This window comes from Pholcus phalangioides, unplaced genomic scaffold (assembly GCF_987345545.1).
Source record: "Pholcus phalangioides strain wild (caught in Gottingen) unplaced genomic scaffold, Ppha-v1.0 ptg000014l_1, whole genome shotgun sequence".
NCBI lineage: Eukaryota > Metazoa > Arthropoda > Arachnida > Araneae > Pholcidae > Pholcus > Pholcus phalangioides.
Window position 1 is genome coordinate 19,497,244 of NW_028301607.1, and position 19,280 is coordinate 19,516,523.

The following is a 19,280-nucleotide window of genomic DNA, read 5'->3' on the forward strand; positions in this document are numbered from 1 at the left end:
GTGACCCATACTTTCCAAAAATTCGAGCACCTTTGTGCTAAATATCTGATAAAGGTGTTTCAGCAACTAGGACTTCCACAACGAGTGATTTAAATTATTATCGAATACTGGTGAGGCTTTATCATTGAATCAAGCCCCGGCAGACTAAACACCATGGGCGGAGCTAAGGGGGGGGGGATTGCCCCCGCCCCCAGCATCAAAGGTGAAGTCCACTGATCTAATGCATATACGTATAGATGAATCAACATCATCATCTTGCCCCCCCCCCCCAGACTTCCAAGTCTATCTCCACCTATGCTAATTGTCATTGATTTTAGTATCCATTTGTGCCATCTGCAGAGGAGCCAATTTTCAGTTTAGAAGATCCCGCATACAAACAAAAGATATGCGCGCTCTTTCGTACAATATGCTCCTACTGAGCTGAGATACACTTCTCCGAGGTGTTATCGGAATTTGACACCATCTGCCGCTACAGATGATTATATTTATGATGGCGGTTGACTCTGAATAAAAACGAGTGTGTAGGTGAGGAAGAGAATACAGCTCTCCCCCAAAGATTGTTTTAATTTCTATATGACTTTTTTTCTTCTCTCCCCTTTTATCTCACTCTGTAAATAATCTCCTCTCTCCCAACTATAAACAAAAATGTATACAGTCAAAATAAGCAAATGGCCGTCTTTTTATTTTCAACTGCATTTAAAGATGCTATCCTTTTTTGCGGCTTTGTCATATACAAAAAATCTATGGAAGATCCATCCTAACAACAACAACAAAAAAAAAATTTCTATAAAAAAAAACGCGCGCACACACACATATAGACATAAAAAATATATATACACATGTATAGATTATTTACAGAAATGCTTAGAACAATTAATTATTGTTAATTTACGCTATACCTATTATATCCAAATCACTCTTGTTAATTAATTTACTGAACATTTTGATTACACCGAACAGGCAGCGTTAAAGACTTGAAGCAATCGACACAGCTTCATAGTCAGCATACGGCAGCGACACGGGCAACACACGGAAAGGTGTGGTCTGAAGAGGAATGACCCCCCAAGCTACGCTCCTGGCACGGTGCGGATATGTGTGTCCAGACCTTTATTCGTTTTTGGCACATCGAGTAAGATGCCATTAAGAATATTTCATATTTTTCTAAACGGTAGTTGATGAGGTAAGCGTATCCACCCCACCCCCTTCCCCGGCCATCAAAAGTCAGCAAATCGGAACCCCCACCGATGCTGATGTAATACTTGAATGACCCGGAACATAAAGACACCCGAAAATTATTTTATGAAGGTTAAAAAAAAAACTGGATTCAGCCAACACCCCCTATAGATAAGAAATACACATTATTTTAATATACCTCGACAAAACTTCATATGAAAAAAATCTACCCTCCCTCACGAAGTTTAATATTAAAAATTCAAACATATTTCTGGAATTTTTCAATTACACAAATGAATACCTTAAATATGGATTTGTTTCCTTCATTCGCTATAAAATTCCATGCAAAATTCACATTATTATTTTAATATACCTCGAAAAAAGTTTTTATGAAAAAATCGACCCAAGACCCTCACAAATTTACAGAGTAACCTCGTTCATACCTCACTCTGTTATACGACTTTCATGTTTATACAATGTTTAAAACTTTGGTAGCAATTGGTAAAACACACGATACATTTTTTAAACAACAATACAACAAATACATTTTAATGTTGCATATTGTCACCGCAAAAAACATAAATTTTAGGGTGATTGCTGACGTATACGAAAATTGCCAGTGAGATGGCTGATGACCATTTAGAGTGGACACTTAGGTGATTTGTTTATTGCCTCTTTATGAGAATAAGCAGATGTGGAAAGTCCCGAAGAAATGGGTTTCAATTGTTTTGACGGCCATGTGATCTTTCAGAATTTTTTCTCATGTTTTCAACGTTATCCCGGGAGGGTGAGAAAGTCTACTGTACATTGGGGTGGTACCCTACATTTGGGTGGTACGGGTCTACCGAAAATAGACAGATACGGTACACATGCACAGTAAGTTCTTTCGATCATTTTCTGTAGAACTTTCTTTCGATGTGGTGCTTTGCTTGCTGACAGGGCCGTCTTAAGAGTATCATGGGCCACCGGGCCAACTGATTTTTCTGAGGCCCAACCTGGAGAATTCTCGTAAATTTCAATTAGTTCCCATTTTTGTGAGGCCCCTCTTCTCTTCAGGCCCCCACGCTGTGCTCAGGTGGGGCCATGCGTTCAGACGGAACTGCTTGCTGACTGTGTCAAATCCGCTATTCGCAATGTCAGAAAAACAAAAAAACACTCTCTAAAAAAACTGGAAATTTTGAAAGAATTCAACAAGAATTTTAAACTAATAACGAAAGTTCATCTCGCAAACCCGTTGAATATCTTTGTTTTACCTTTTTGAAACGATTATAAAGCAGAGAAAAAAAAACCAATGAGCAAGCTCCTGGTTGAAAATCATCCAACTCCAAAAAAAAAGTCCAAGATGGCGAAATTTTTTCAAGTCGAGAAGATTTTGTTGCAATTTTGTACCCAATGTCGTAATGAATGTTGTGCTAAATTTTGTTTCTTTAAATGATTTGAAATGTGATTTAATTTCCTCTCAAGTATGAAATATTTTTTTAGAACAGAACTGGAATGCAATTAAACACATAAAATTTTATAACATTTTATAGGTATAGGAAGGGGATGATTTTTTAAAAAGGCTCAGTTATTCAATTCGACTTACACATAAAACGTTTTGACTCGGCCTCTTGAACGTCGTATAAACGACTGTAACAGAATTGTCAAGTTGCTCAGTTGAATAGATGAAGTTAACATAAATATTTGAATTATTTCAGTTCAATTTTTCAGGCCAGTGCTTCAACCAAGGCCAATGAAAATAGTTTTCAGTATTATTACTTTCATTAACTCTTTAAAATTCACATAATTCATTTATTCTTTTTAGACGCCAGTAGTGAATTGCCTGGCAAAAAAAATCATAGCATGGAATAACTTCACATTAGAGCAGGGCGTCTCAAACTTTTTCCGCCTGAGCCACCCTTTTCCCTATTCAATGCTTATTCGCGAGCTCTACCGGCTCTCCAGAGCTGTTTAACAAAAAATATTTTTGAAAACCTCACACCCTGACAAACGTTGGAGGCACAGTTTGAGAACCCGTGCGTTATAGGAATAATCTTTGATGTTCTAAATTAAAGTTAAACGTTTGGATAGAAATTTTGTTTTGTGTAAAACACGTTTCAAACTGGTTCGTCATGTGTAGAGCCTCTACATTTGGTGTAGTATGAGTATACTTGCTTGCTTGGTTAGTGAACAACGAAACTATAGAGATGTGGTGGATATCTTATCTAAAGAAACTAAGGAGAAATTTGATACTGTGCATATCTACTCTATAATATGAAATCACAAACTCGAAAAAGGCCTGTTTCTAAGCAACCAAAATTAGTGACGATTTTATTTTACGGAAATGGGTGATGGAAATCTGTTACGTTTTTGTGTTACGGAAGTCAACCGACTTCCGTAATTTAACGATTTTGGGTCAAGTATTCATTTAACTCTAGCATATATCGGGACCCATTTGACCCATCGGGACCATGTTATGTGCATGTACCGAGAGGCTCCCACATCCCACAGCAGGGCCCTTGGCTGGAATTTAGATGGCGAGCCCCCAAACCAGCTTTTCAGGGGCCCCTCTGAGGTTAATTTATAGTGTGAAATATCAACCGAGGTTAATTTATAGTGTGAAATATCAACTGAGGTTAATTTATAGTGTGAAATATCAACTGAGGTTAATTTATAGTGTGAAATATCAACTGAGGTTAATTTATAGTGTGAAATATCAAAAAGTGATAACAATCGTTCCGGCCCCTGTCAGCCCTCACCTGGTGGGGGGTCATGCCAAGAGGTATGTATAATATACATATAACACCAGTGCTCCTAACACCCAGGGTCTGAGTACCCGGGCAGGGGGGGGGGCTGAGATTACACGTATACCTTCATGGGGAAGTTAAAAGGTTTCATTTCCAGGGGCCCTTGATATGGATCTCATTGTTTCCTTGCTGCTTTAATGTTGAAAAATTTACGATAGCGAGAGCCCAAGATATATCCAGTCTGGGGGCCCATAAAATTTGCGAATTCTGTCACGGTTGTTGCGTGGGTCAGCCTGGATTTTATTCGTTGGTAAAACGAATACAAATGAAGATTTTTCATGGCACTCGCAGCGCAGGTTTCATTTTGGGTGATTGAACCCCATAAGCACTTGATGAATCACATTTGTTTTTTGTTGCTTTATTATTGCAAAATTTGCTTTTTCAGTAAGCTGGTGCTTTCGCACGTCCCTTTCCATAGCACGCTGATGAAGTGGGATAAAATAAACAAGATATGTTGTGAAGAGAAGTTTGGGGGGTGGGGGGGGGGGAATTGGCCGCCAAAGGTGGCAGGAGGGCAGAGCCCCCTAGTATATATATATAATTGATTTTCTGTCTGTGTGTATGTTCCCAATACATGTATGTTCCCTAAATCCACAATTTTAGATCGATCGTCGCCAATGTTTGGATATATACCAAACAGGGCCCGGATTGAACGATAGGCTACTTCAAAAGTTCGTCAGAGAAGGGCAGATACCCGAAATGGACGAAAAATCGTCGGGCAACAATGGTTTCTAGGCCTCAATAATCACTTTCGAAATGTTTACTTTGGTTACCATGGTTCCCTAGTAATGTGCTTTACACATGCATATGCCTTTGCTGGTTTGTCACTTCTTTAATCCTGCCAGTATTATATATTTATTCCTTTGTAATGGTACGTCACTTTTCCATCCTCCCAATAAATGAAGAAAACACGGGCAGCGGGGGTATTATAGCTTGTATTATGCATGATAAAACTGCAGTGAAATAACGATATTCTGCGGGAAAAGAAAAATACCATAATAGAGGTATTATCGTTAATCGACAGACCTTGACATTGAACACTAGCCATCAGGGCCACAACTAAATGCTTGATCAGCTGAGGTAATCACATATTTTGCCACCCCCCCCCCCTGTAATTTTGAAGAAGCAGCTATAAAAGGTGAATTTTGCACAGCCCTTCTGGTCCTGGACAAGATAACTGCTTGTCCCCTCCCGTCCCCCCAGACCATGGATCAAGATCACCATTGCCGTATGCAAAGGGGGTTTAGGGTGCTAACCCCCCCCCCCAAGAGCTGAGATTATAGGGAAAATTATTATAAAATTATTGCAGGAAAAAAGAACGTAACTCCCCACCCTCGTGAAAATGGCAATACGCCTATGGCAATCACAAGTTTCTATGGGAAAACCATATCGCCTAACCAATTTGTTTTCTTAACTGGCCCATAGGGAAGCTATATCCTATTGCATAAAATTATATACAAATCACATAATCATATCTCGGAATGTGATAATATTTACTAAACACACGCAATTATATTTTATTATTTAGTTTAAATATACAGGGAAACCTCGATATAACAATATTCTACGGACCAAAAAAAAAATTGTGGTAGAGGGATTGAAAAGGTAACATTATTCTAGCGTGTGATCAAATTTATGCTTTTGCTGTCATTTTTTCTATATCGGCATTGTTAATATCATCAGAAAATGTGCTTTTATGTATTTATTCGTTACAAAAAATTGTAATTAATTAGTTTATAAAATTCACTTAGATGTGTATTGTCCCTGTGAAGAAGCTTACCACATAGTGCTTTTGTGTCATACACAGAGTGCAGCAATACAAATAACAAATAGCTTTCGGTGATCATTTAGTGCAATTTATTGATGCAGGGCTCCAACTCAAAAAAATGAGAAAAAGTAGAAAAACGCAGGACTGAAAAGTAGGATGTGGGAGGGTAACCCCCTTAGACAACGTAATCATAGCATAATGGAAAAAAATCACTGAAAAAAAAAATTTTTTTTTTTTTGCAAAAAAACAAATTTCAAATTTGAAAAAAAAAATTTAATTTCGAATTAACTTTTGTTTTCATAGCACAATTTCAGTTTCCTATAAGATTGACTCAAGCCAAGGCAAAATGATAAATGACTTGGTTAGAAAACCAATTTTTGGCCAAAACAGTGTTCTTTGCAAAAACAATGTTCTTTGTTCAAAACATAATTCTTTGCTGTCTCTCCTCATATATATTACATTCCTTTTTTTGGAGTCTTGTCAACTCTCTTCGACAAGGCACAGCATATTTTGAAAACGTACGTTTTTTTAAGAATGAAGCTCCTTCGAGACCCTTTTCAAAAGCACAGTGCAAAATGTGTAGATTAGCCTACAAGATGCGATTACAAGGCAAGGTGAACCTGTTTTACTGCATTGTCCATCATTTTTTAAAGGGATTTGTTCACATTTTACTGTTCAATGTCAATGTAATCATTTTTGACAAATGAGGCACTTGAATTTCCAGCTCTTTGTTGAGCATTGTAAATATTGATAAAAATTGTTTTTTCGGGTTCGAAGACCGTCGTCCGTTTGAGTTTGTTCTCAACGTTTCCCCAACACTAGTGGTTGGCATCATCAGGAGAATTGATAAACTGGATCAAAGTCAAGTTTTCCGGAGTCTCAGGTTGTATTTATGCACATAAGTGGCTTGAACTACACTATTGTTTTGCGATTGGTCAGTTGATTCTATGGCTGGCAGCGTATTGTAAACAGTTGTTATGCTGGTAGAACCTGATTGGCCGAGAGATGTGGAGTTATCTGATTGGCTGTTGTCATCATTCTGTTGCTGGACCTTGAAGGGGAAGGTTCTTGTTCTTCTGAGAGCTGGTGTCCAGGATCTGCTCAATTTCAAAGTTTCTTCTCTTCTATTATAGCTGTTTTTGTGCTTGTATATTTCAATAGCCTCTCTGTAGATTCGTGGGAAGAAGTGGTCAACATTAGCTATTACCTGTGTTTTGCTGAACTGTACACTGTGGTTGTCGTAAAGCGCATGCTCTGCCACCGCTGACTTTTCTGTTTGGCCCATTCTGCAGCATCGTTCGTGCTCTTTTATTCTCGTGGCCACAGATCTTTTTGTAGTTCCAATATATACCTGACCACAGGTGCACGGTATTCGGTAGATCCCCGGTGTTGATAGAGGGTCACGGTGGTCTTTTGCTGATCGCAGCATTTCACATATTTTTCTGGTTGGTTTGAAAATGGTCTTTATACGATGTTTTTTCATGACCTTGCTGATTCTTGCCGTCACTCCGGGGATAAAAGGCAGCACAGCTTTTCCAATTGATTGTGACTGCTCATTTTCCGTTGGTGATTCCTTGATGGAGCGTAAGGCTTTCTTGATGTCGTCTTTCGTGTACCCATTAGAGCGGATGACATCAAGAAAGCCTTACGCTCCATCAAGGAATCACCAACGGAAAATGAGCAGTCACAATCAATTGGAAAAGCTGTGCTGCCTTTTATCCCCGGAGTGACGGCAAGAATCAGCAAGGTCATGAAAAAACATCGTATAAAGACCATTTTCAAACCAACCAGAAAAATATGTGAAATGCTGCGATCAGCAAAAGACCACCGTGACCCTCTATCAACACCGGGGATCTACCGAATACCGTGCACCTGTGGTCAGGTATATATTGGAACCACAAAAAGATCTGTGGCCACGAGAATAAAAGAGCACGAACGATGCTGCAGAATGGGTTAAACAGAAAAGTCGGCGGTGGCAGAGCATGCGCTTTACGACAACCACAGTGTACAGTTCAGCAAAACACAGGTAATAGCTAATGTTGACCACTTCTTCCCACGAATCTACAGAGAGGCTATTGAAATATACAAGCACAAAAACAGCTATAATAGAAGAGAAGAAACTTTGAAATTGAGCAGATCCTGGACACCAGCTCTCAGAAGAACAAGAACCTTCCCCTTCAAGGTCCAGCAACAGAATGATGACAACAGCCAATCAGATAACTCCACATCTCTCGGCCAATCAGGTTCTACCAGCATAACAACTGTTTACAATACGCTGCCAGCCATAGAATCAACTGACCAATCGCAAAACAATAGTGTAGTTCAAGCCACTTATGTGCATAAATACAACCTGAGACTCCGGAAAACTTGACTTTGATCCAGTTTATCAATTCTCCTGATGATGCCAACCACTAGTGTTGGGGAAACGTTGAGAACAAACTCAAACGGACGACGGTTTTCGAACCCGAAAAAACAATTTTTATCAAATGATGGCCGCGAAAACCTTATAGACCATTGTAAATATTGTTTATGCCTCCTTCATGCCTTAAAAATACAGAAGACAACTGAATGCTATTGGGTAGCATCAGAATCACCAAACCTAGAATAGGCCTATGTATCCAACTGCTTTGAAATGCAAACCGTTGTTTCACCTATTTGCACCGTAATTTTGAATGATGAATGTTACTGTCCAAGACCATGAAGTAATAAATACAAAATTATTTTTCTCATCCAGACAGAAGTTTTTAATGACTACTATACTTGTTGAACCCTCAAACTAAGCAAATGAAAAATTAATCAACCAAATGGTCCACATACACCCCCCCCCCCTCCAATAACCTTAAAAATGATAAAATTTCTGCTTTGGCAGAATCATTAATTGCATTCTTCAACATTTATAATATTTGGCAATCTATCAATAGTTTCCTGCTCAATTAAAATCAATTACACAAATTTTGTCGATAGGATTTGGTAGAAAAGTAGGACAAAAACTGGAAAGTAGGACAAAACCGAGAAAGTAGGATAAAAGTAGGACATTTTACCGAGAAAGTAGGATAAAAGTAGGACATTTTACCGAGAAAGTAGGATAAAAGTAGGACATTTTACCGAAAAGTAGTGGATAATATTAATTTCTCCAGTATGATTTTGAATTCAAACCACTGAATTTTCCCAACATTTTCTCTGAAAAACGTCTGTAAAAAGTTCTAGTTGTAAAATTAATAAAAAGGTTTCATTATATACACTGCTGGCCACCAAAATTGCAACACCAAGAAAGACAAGAGATATCGCAACAATATTTATTTTGTAGATAACATGTTGACCAAGCATCAAATGATTAAATTTATAGACTTCTGTGAAGTGTGGTTCCTGCCAAAATCAGTAGTCAGAGTAGCCGCCATTGTTTGAGATCACCGCTGCCACATGCCTCGGCATTGATTCAAAGAGACTTTGAATGTGTTCTTGGGGTACAGCAGACCAAGCAGCTTCCACACGTTGCCAAAGTTGATCTGGTGTGGCAGCTGGGGATGTAATCTGGGTCAATCGTTGAGCAACCCTGGATCACATGTTTTCTATCGGCGAAAGATCCGGAGAGCGAGCTGGCCAGGGAAGCAATTCAATCTGGCGATTGACGAAGAACCTTTGGACAATGCGTGCCACGTGTGGTCGCGCATTATCCTGTTGAAATATGGCTGTGGGCAAGCCCTGAAGGTAAGGAAGGACAACTGGCTCCAACACCTCAGAGATGTAGCGCTGGCTTTTTAAAGTACCGGCAATGCGTACTAGAGGAGTGCGAGAGCGATATCCAATACCGCCCCATACCATAATACCCGGTGCAGGACCAGTGTGGCGGTGCATAACGCAGCTGTTCAGCATCCTCTCTCCACGGTGTCTCCAGACTCGAATCTGACCATCGTGGTGTTGCAGACAGAAGCGTGACTCGTCAGTAAAGACAATTTCATTCCTTGCGCTGTCCACATCCTTCTTTCATTGCACCATTGGTGGCGGAGACGTCTGTGGTTCTGCGTCAAGGGTAGACGAAGCAATGGACGTCTTGCGGACAGACCACTCTGCTGTAAACGGCGTCGAATGGTACGCGCAGACACTGGATGATGCGGTACAGACTGAATGTGCTGTGCTATGGTTCGTGATGTGGCTGAGCGATCTGTCACTGCCATACGCACAATACGCCTGTCATCACGTGAAGTGGTGCACTGAGGTGGATGCGATCGAACACGTCGGTCCGTCGTACCCTCCTGCATCCAACGATCACATATCCGCATTACAGTTGTTTGGTTTCGTCCAACACGACTACCGATTTCCCTGAAAGATAATCCACAATCTCAGTAGGCCACTATCCTTCCTCTGTCGAACTCGGATACTTGATCAAAAGATGATTGCTGTTTTCTACGAGGCATAATTGATCGTTTTTTTGAAAAAACCACAAGAAAAACACAATTGCCGTACTTCAAATCGTCGAAATCTCCAAGCCTTAAATAGCGCTTTGAAGTGGCGCCACAGGCGCACGTGATGTGCGTCTGTGCTGAAATTTTAATCATTTGCATATCTCACCTCCGCTAATGCATGTTGTAAATTTCATATTATTTGCATGCTTCCTTCAGGGTGTTGCATTTACGGTGGCCAGCAGTGTATATATGCGGAAACCACATTTATAGATTGTTTTGGCCTGTTTTGAGCATCATAAAACCCTGTTTGCAACATGTGTCATATAAACGAGGTCCCATTGTGTAGAGCCTGTGAGCCTCTCGAACATAAGTTTCTTCTTCTACGTCTTCTGATAATAGGAGGATAAGTTGTTAATAGGAGCTTAAAAGCAGCAAAACGAAAACTGTGTGTTGGGAGAAAAGAAATTTTTGCACTAAAAAGGAAAGATAAAAATGAAATCATTATAGTTTGTTTCAGGTTAACTTTGCAGTGAAGAGAAAGGTAGAGAGTGTATTCCTTCGCCCAAAATATAGTTCCCATACATCAGAGGTTTCTGATGATCATTTATATAGAATATTTCAATTTTTTTTATGATTTCGAAAAAGATACTGAAAAAATACCACTTTGAACCAATGTATATTCGTTTAAAATTATTAAATTAGAAAAAATATTGGTTACCATTATCAAAACTCCATGGCGAGCTCAAGAACACTTTGGCGCGATTTCGAATTGTTTGCTGCCAATAACTCTAAGATACACACTTACGGCACCAAAGTTCTCAATGTTGACTTTGGATTAAGACGTTGTTTTGAGTGGAAGTTTCTCATTACAAGCGTACCAATACCGATCATAGGCGCGGATTTTCTTCTCAACTTTGAACTTTTAATTGATCTCAAACACCGCAGATTAATGGACAGTGTCACGAAACTTTCGCAAATTGGAAAAATTGAATATAACTCTGAAAACTATTCCATTAAGGTAATATCCGAAACTTCGGAATATCACAAAATCTTGGCAGAATTTCCTGAACTGACAAAAGTGTCGCACAAAGTGAAGCCTGTTCAGCATAACACTGTACATTACATCGAAACCACCGGCCCGCCTATACATAGCAAACCCAGGCGATTAAATCCCAAGCTCTATGATGCTGTTAAGGAGGAATTCCAATTTATGATGAATCAAGGAATATGTAGCCCTTCTAAATCGCCCTGGTCATCACCATTACATGTCGTATTAAAAAGTTCAGGCAGTATTCGTCCAGTGGGTGACTACCGCAAACTCAATGCCTGCACGGTCCCAGATAGGTACCCCATTCCTTACATTCAGGACTTTTCAAATGCATTACACGGTAAAAGTTGTTTTTCAAAACTTGACATTGTGCGCGTGTATTTTCACATTCCTGTTCATTCCGACCACATTCCGAAAACAGCTGTTTGCACACCTTTCGGCTTATTTGAATTTCCTTACCTGAATTTTGGCTTGTGTAATGCTGCCCAATCTTTCCAACGATTTATGAATGAGATTCTTGGTGATCTGAAATTTTGTTATGTCTATTTAGATGACATTTTGATTTTCAGTGACAGTGAAATTGAACATAAGGTTCACTTACGCACTGTTTTGCAATGGCTCAATAACTATGGACTCACAATTAATGTTTCCAAATGTGTCTTCGGTGTTGCGGAGATATCATTCTTAGGCCACTCCATTTCCAAACAAGGCACCAAACCCTTGCCAGAAAAAGTTGAGCCGATTCTCAATTATCCAAGACCAAGAACAATTAAAGAACTACGACGTTTCCTTGGACTACTCAATTTTTTTCGTAGATTTTTACCACACGCAGCACATACACAAACTACACTGAATAATTATTTGAAAGGGTAAAAAAAAACGACAACAGAGAAATTGCTTGGACTGACATAGCAAATAAGGAATTTCAAAATTCCAAAACACTATTGTCCAACGCAACCCTTTTAGCACATCCGAAACCCGATGCCAAACTCGTACTTCAGGTAGATGCATCCGATTTTGCCATTGGCAGCGCACTGTTTCAGGTGGTTGACAATGAGCTTCAGCCTCTTGCATTTTTTTCTAGGAAATTATCTCCCGCGGAATGCAACTACAGCGCGTACGACCGTGAATTGCTGGCTGCATATGCTTCTATAAAGCAGTTTCGGCATATGTTAGAAGCTAGGGACTTTTCTTTACTCACGGACCATAGACCACTAACATATGCCTTCAAGCAAAATGCAGACAATTAGATTTTATTGCCCAATTCACTACTGACATACACTATATAAAAGGTAGCGAAAACATACCCGCAGATGCACTTTCCCGCATAACATCAATTTCAATGCCCAATCCTATTGACTATAACGAAATTTCAAAAGCACAAGAACGCGACCAAACTTTAACTGATCTTTTACAAAATCCACGAGGATTACAGCTCAAAAAAGTGACTTTGCCAGACTCAAATACTTCACTATTTTGTGATCTCTCCACTGGCACAGCTAGACCATACATACCAGAACAGTTTCGTAAGCAGGTTTTCGAGACCATTCATAATATTTCCCATCCAGGAATTAAAGCTACAACTAAATTGATTCGGACTCGTTTCATTTGGTCTTCATTAAATAAAGATTGTAATAACTGGTCCAGACAATGTATACCTTGTCAAAAGTCCAAAATAACACGACATACGAAAACCCCATTAGGTTTATTTCCTGACCAAACTGAGTGATTTGATCACATCCATCTTGATATCATTGGTCCTCTTCCTCCTTCTGGTGGCAATGCCTATTGTCTAACTATGATCGACAGGTTCACACGTTGGCCGGAGGCGGTCCCGATTCCAGACATCAGCGCCGAGACTGTAGCTCGCACATTCTACGCAACATGGATATCTCGCTTTGGGGTGCCATCCAAAATCACAACAGATCAAGGCCGTCAATTCGAGAGCTCCCTCTTCCTAGCACTGGCAAGAGTACTAGGAATTCAATGAATACGGTCCTCACCATATCACCCGCAAGCAAATGGCCTCGTAGAGGAGCTACACAGACCCATCAAAGCCTATAACACAGAACATTGGTGTACTGCTTTGCCCACTATATTACTCGGTTTCCGTAGCGTCTTCAAAGAAGATCTGAAAGCTACCACCGCGGAATTGGTATACGGCACTAATCTCAGACTTCCCGGAGAAATATTCGATCCCACTCCGAGGGAAACATCATCAAAAGAACTTATTGAGACTATCAAAGAACATTTTACAAAATTACGACCGCGACCAATATCTTGTCATGCACCACAAAGTATTTTTGTCCACCCTCATTTGAAAGACTGCTCACACGTATTCATTCGGCACGATGGAGTGCGAAAGCCGCTTCAAGCTCCATATGACGGACCATTTCAAGTGATTCAACGACGTGAAAAGACATTCGACATCGATGTCCGTGGAAAAAAAAGAACAGTTTCTCTGGACAGACTGAAACCCGCCTTCCTGGCTTCAGACGTGAACGATTCCAGTCCATCACCAACAAGAATTACCTTACCTACGCCTCCCGTTCCTCAGACAAGAAAAACACGTTCCGGACGAACTGTCCATTTCCCGGACCGTTTCGAACCGTAAGTTCGCTACTGGGGGGGGGGGGGGAGTGTGCGGCGGCTCACCAAAAACTGTGGCCAACGGTCGCCAAGTGCGGGGACTGCGCGAGAGAATTTTTTGTGACTAGACAGACCTGAAGATAACGCTGATTCAACATGTTATGTTCTCGATGATACAATAAAAGTGGACAGTAACAATACTAATGCAGCATGCCAATTGTATGCTTGCAGAATAGAGCGACTCAAATAGACCATACAATTGGGATGCTGCATTAGCATCACACGCAAGCTCGAAGCTTTATTCTGACCACGAATAAAGCTCACTTGGAGACATTTGAAGCGGACAGACAATTTTTTTTTGCGGAGCAACCGAATTAAGATTTGGTATTCAACCTAAGTGGGATCCTTATGGTCCATGTGATTAGTGGTTAAATATTTTTTTTCCTCTCAAAAAGACACCCACCCCAAAAGCAGAATGTTTTGCTATGTTCTGCAACGAGCCCTCAGCTGACTGAAAATGTTCTGCGGTAAAAATTTGCATATACATAATAGCGTTTTTCTACAATATTCTTAAAATTCTTTCAGATTGTTCTGCGACGTACGTCACACATTTTGGCACATTCTGCTTTGGGAACACCCACAATGTGTCAAAATACATTGGGAGTTTTGTATTTTTTGTGTATTTGCCTTATTCATTGGCGACTTCTTAATATACTTGAACAAAGTTGACCAACTCTTCTACATTGCGATTCTCTATCTCAAGCACATTCATGAATGAGAATTGCATAACATCTGTAGTGGTGCATTAACTGACAAGCTTTTTTTCCCCCTTTACAAAGAAGCAGCAACAGTACAGTGATGATCATGAGTGGAACCGAATAACGACATGTTCAACCTTGCTACTTCTCTTTACATCATGCTAGGGCCAGTGGTCTTATAATCCAAAAAGTCACCAGCAGCTTCTAAAGAACGACGACTAGGTAGTTCTACCAGCCACTAGTAGTTACATTACCTCAGACATTTTCATTCTATAAGAAGCGGCATGTCTGATAATGTATGCCAACACCAGGTTCAATATTCAATAGTTATTGGTATTTTACTTTCACTATTAACCTCCCTCCCACCAGTTAATCAAAGTTCTACTGTGCAGTAGTAGTAAGTGATTTATGAAAAATAATTAGCTATATACAGGGCGATTATAATTAAAGTTCTGATTCTAAAATACTATGCAATAAGAACAACTGATCAGAATGCCTTGAAAATTTGCATGGATACTCCTCAAGCAATGGAATTTTCTTTGGCAAAAGTAAAAAAAAAACTTTAAAATGTACAAGCAGATAATGCTGTACTTGGCCAGCGGTATAATCTATATTGTGCATCCACATCAGGGACGCTGGAAGTCAGAAATGATTGGTGTTGCTCAGAGTATGCGAGTCATTTCTCTGTACAGACCATAACATATACATATATTTTTGCCTGGCCATACGTCCCTTTTGAAGTAGGGTGTCACGTTTTTTTTCGAATCTATTGGATTTTAGCAATAACCCGTTCTTCAACCTACTTTTGTAATAGTAGTAAAATTTTCACTACAGTAAAATGTAACAAACCTATGCAGGAGAGGATATAGGGGTCCCGTGTCTGCCCCAAGACCAGTGCCGTCTTAATGCATGAGCCCACCTGGGGGCCTCACAAAAATGAGAACAAGTTAGAATTTTCGAAAATTCAACTAAATTATCAACAATAATTTCAAAAGAAAATACCTTTATATGTAATTATAGTTGAGACATCGTTTCGCCGCATGAGTAAAAACTTAAAAAAACTTTCTCACCACTGGGCATGGGGGAATTTTCGGCTACTGGTTAAGTGGAGTGATGTCGTTCTACGGACAATCGATTTCCAATGCTGACCAGTTTGCGACATAGGCAGGAAAACACGTCAAAACTCGCGATTCGGTAAAAAATCACATTTTTAAAAGTAAAAGCGTATAATCGTATTAATTTACTAAATACAACAAAATCGTAACGGTTGGCAGGTATTCACAAGCATTGGATGTTCCAATCCCATCCCCTGCTTTCACATTTCCTATTACAAAGGGAGAGAGCGTTTTTTTCTTTCTCTTCATATTCGGGGGAAGCTTCCTCTTATTTTTCTAGGCAATGCTATTCATCTCCATGGGGAATGCCTATTCTAAGAAAGATCATCCCTTCAGAGAAAAAAAAAAAAAAGGACTTTTCAGGCGTGGCTGCAAAAAGTAAGGAGTTATAAGGGCCCTTCCAGAGTTTGTAAGGATGTGCGAACCCTGGAAAGGGTCCCATGTATATGTCTTCAAAAATTTTATTTTCAAAAAAAAGTGCTTTCAGTGCAATATTTGAGCTATGTTCAAATGGTGATTGGTATTGTTTTAGCAACATGAGCAGATATGTTCCGGCCAGGGTTGGCAGGTTTTTGACACATGGCAGTTTTTGACGGTTTAAACCGCAGTTTAAACTGTCACGTCAAAAACCCTCCGTCAAAAACCTCAAATATTGCTTTTCGATATAAAAATTCCCATTGAAAATGCAAACGTTAATTGCATGTAATGTTTAAAGTGACTATGTTATACAAAGAATAAATATTTAATAAGATTCTAAAATAATTTTCTACTCCCGACAGAATTATTTTGGACAATATATGTTTTTTTTTTCTTATAAAATTTGAATAAAGCATAACATGAACATTGAATGGAAAACTATGGAACGATTTGACATTCTTTGATTCAAGATGATTCTTGACCTTCCAAAATTTCTTCAACTGCTTATATATATGCATTGATATAAACTATCTGCTGTACTCTTTTTACAACAGATAAGTGTTTAAAAAAGTTTATTACATCATGTATGTAATGTTGATTTCTGTTATTATTAAATTATCTAGATAACCACTGATACTTAAAACAATACTCTTATTGCGCATAACATTGAAATATATCTAGCAATCAAAATACTAAATTGTAGGACTAAAATGTCATTTAATTTGGCAATGCTAGCTTGTATGTCAAACTTAGTTGTTCTTACTTTTGCACTATGATATGGTACATTTACTAGCATTTATAATGCAATGTTTTTCCAATTGGAGCTGTATTCAAATGTGCAAAACAAATGCTTTGTTGTATCAAGTCTTGTCAGCTCTGCTTTTGTTGAAAATACTCTTTAAAGCTCTGTGAATTTATACACTCTGATTTAAGAAATTTTTAGGTGAAAATAAATGAGTTTAATTAGTGCATCAACAGATGCTGCGTGAGAAATATTTTATATGAAATAAAATTTTGGGCGGATCAAAAAATTTAAAATATCAAAATATATATTTTTCCTCAGTAATTATAATTCTGAATATAAAACCCTTTAATCTAAATAAAAGTAAGTATTTTGTTATTTAACATATCTATCAAGTTAACAAAAACTATTTGACATCATTGACAGTAAGATTTTGATAGTTTTAATACCGAGTTAGTTTCTGGGTCAAAAACCTAACCCTGATGCCCTATCATACATATTTTGAATAAGCAGCTCTAATCCACTTTACAAATTGAACACAGGTAATAAGTAGCTTAGATAAATAAACCATAAAATTATATTTTATATGTTCTAGACTAGATATGTTGAAAAATTCAAAAGTGCAAATTATAATTAATATTTTGTTTTAATTATTGTAATAAATTAATGTTTAAAAATAAAACATTGTAATATGCCAAAAAGTAAGTTTTTCATCATGTTGTACACCTATTATGTTCAAAACATTATCAAAAGGCATTCATTTAGGTTTTTGACGGTTTTCAACAGTTTTTGATAGTTTAAACCAGTTTTAGACACTTGTCATGTCAAAAACCAGTTTTTGACGTCAAAAACCCAACCCTGGTTCCGGCGTCCCTGATCCACATCATTTTGGCATTTAAACATCATCAGTGTGGGGATAGCAGGGCTGGACAAATTCCAGGCAACTAGAAAATCTGTTTTAGCACCTAAAATTTACATACATCACTGCGAAAATGAAGTTAATATGACAATTTTTTTTAAATTTGTAATAATGTGGTATGGATAACATATTTAACATTTCTTGTGTAAGTTGTAGATGTTTGTTTAAATTGACTATTAAAACCAAAAAAAGAAAAACTTTTTTCACCAACCTTGATAGATCTCACCCAAGACAGATCTTTTACAGTTTACTAACACAGGCATCCAATCCTTTCAGAACACATGAAAACACCAAAAAACGACAATGCAATGGAACCTTGTTTATACTACATTCAGTTCAAGAGGAGTTGAAACCACCACCTCCTGAAATGTGTAACTATCATAACTAATTTTTTTTACTTAATTCTCCCACAGACATAGAAATGTTATAAAATTCAATGTGTTTGATTAAATCTCCAATTCTGTTATAAAAAAGATATCATTTTGACCATACTTGAGGGAAAAAAATTGAACCAATTTTTAAATCACTTAAGGGGGCCAATCAAGTATTACGTCATCATCGATGGGGGGAGGGGGTTTCCGATTTGCTGACAAGGGGGAGGGGGGTTTGGATAATGCTTACGTCATCGACCACTTTTTATGAAAATATGAAATATTTTTAATAGCATCTTACTCGATGCGCCAAAATGAGGAAAACCTTTAGACAGTTTGTAGACAATTGAAATAACATCCCCGTATTGATAAGTGCCCTACAGAGTCACTTCAGTGATTTCAATGTTTCGTGGATCCAAGTGATCTGGAAATGTATCCGGGCTGCTTAAGTGCTCTGGAAATGTGCCCGGGCTGCTTAAGTGCTCTGGAAATGTGCCCGGGCCGCTTAAGTGCTCTGGAACTATGTCACGCATCACTTAAATAATTCAGGAATGTGCCGCGGGTAATTTGAGTGATGTATGAACCCTGACTACTGGGGGCAGGGTTGGTAAAAAAAACGTTTTTTTTGTTTTAAATAATATTAACAATAAAATTTCTGAAAAATCATTCAAACTTCTAATTAATTAAAATAAAATATTTATTAATGTAATTAACACTATTCCCATATTAATTAATCAATAAATATTTCTTACATTTTAACAAAAACCAACTTTTGTAATTTAATTATTTTTTGCAACTCAATGGATCACTGTGTGTTTGAAAATTCTTTTTAATGTTATTATTAATCATATAATATATAAAGGTTTTTCTCCAGTTACTTTCAGTATACTTAATTAGGAAGCTACTTTGCAAAAACTTATAAAAATTAGGTGAATATAATGTATTTAATGAATAGTGCAGATTAATTAGCAATGAATTACGATATACAGGGTGATTATAACTAAGGTTCTGATTTCAAAACAATGTAAAAAAAGAACGATAGTCAGAATAAATAGCTTCTGTTGGGCAGAGGCCTAGTAACTTCAACCACTTCGATTTTAATTTCGTATTGTCGTGATGTATTTTTGAAATTTGGTAGTATGAATTTACCACCTGTACAATTCCGTTGGATTATTTCGATTTATTATGCGC

At 38.2% G+C, this 19,280-nt stretch overlaps 1 long non-coding RNA gene across 5 annotated transcripts in view; it reads right to left on the minus strand.

The window, feature by feature from the left end:
* The window catches only part of LOC149078235 (uncharacterized), a 233,927-nt gene that overhangs the window by 203,680 nt on the left and 10,967 nt on the right, over positions 1 to 19,280 (minus strand). The window contains exon 3 of one of the 5 annotated variants that reach the window (XR_016193912.1): positions 17,930 to 18,080. The exons of the other annotated variants lie outside the window; for them this stretch is intronic. This is a non-coding gene — a long non-coding RNA (uncharacterized LOC149078235). The remainder of the gene's footprint in view (positions 1 to 17,929; positions 18,081 to 19,280) is intronic. 5 annotated transcript variants of the gene reach the window in all.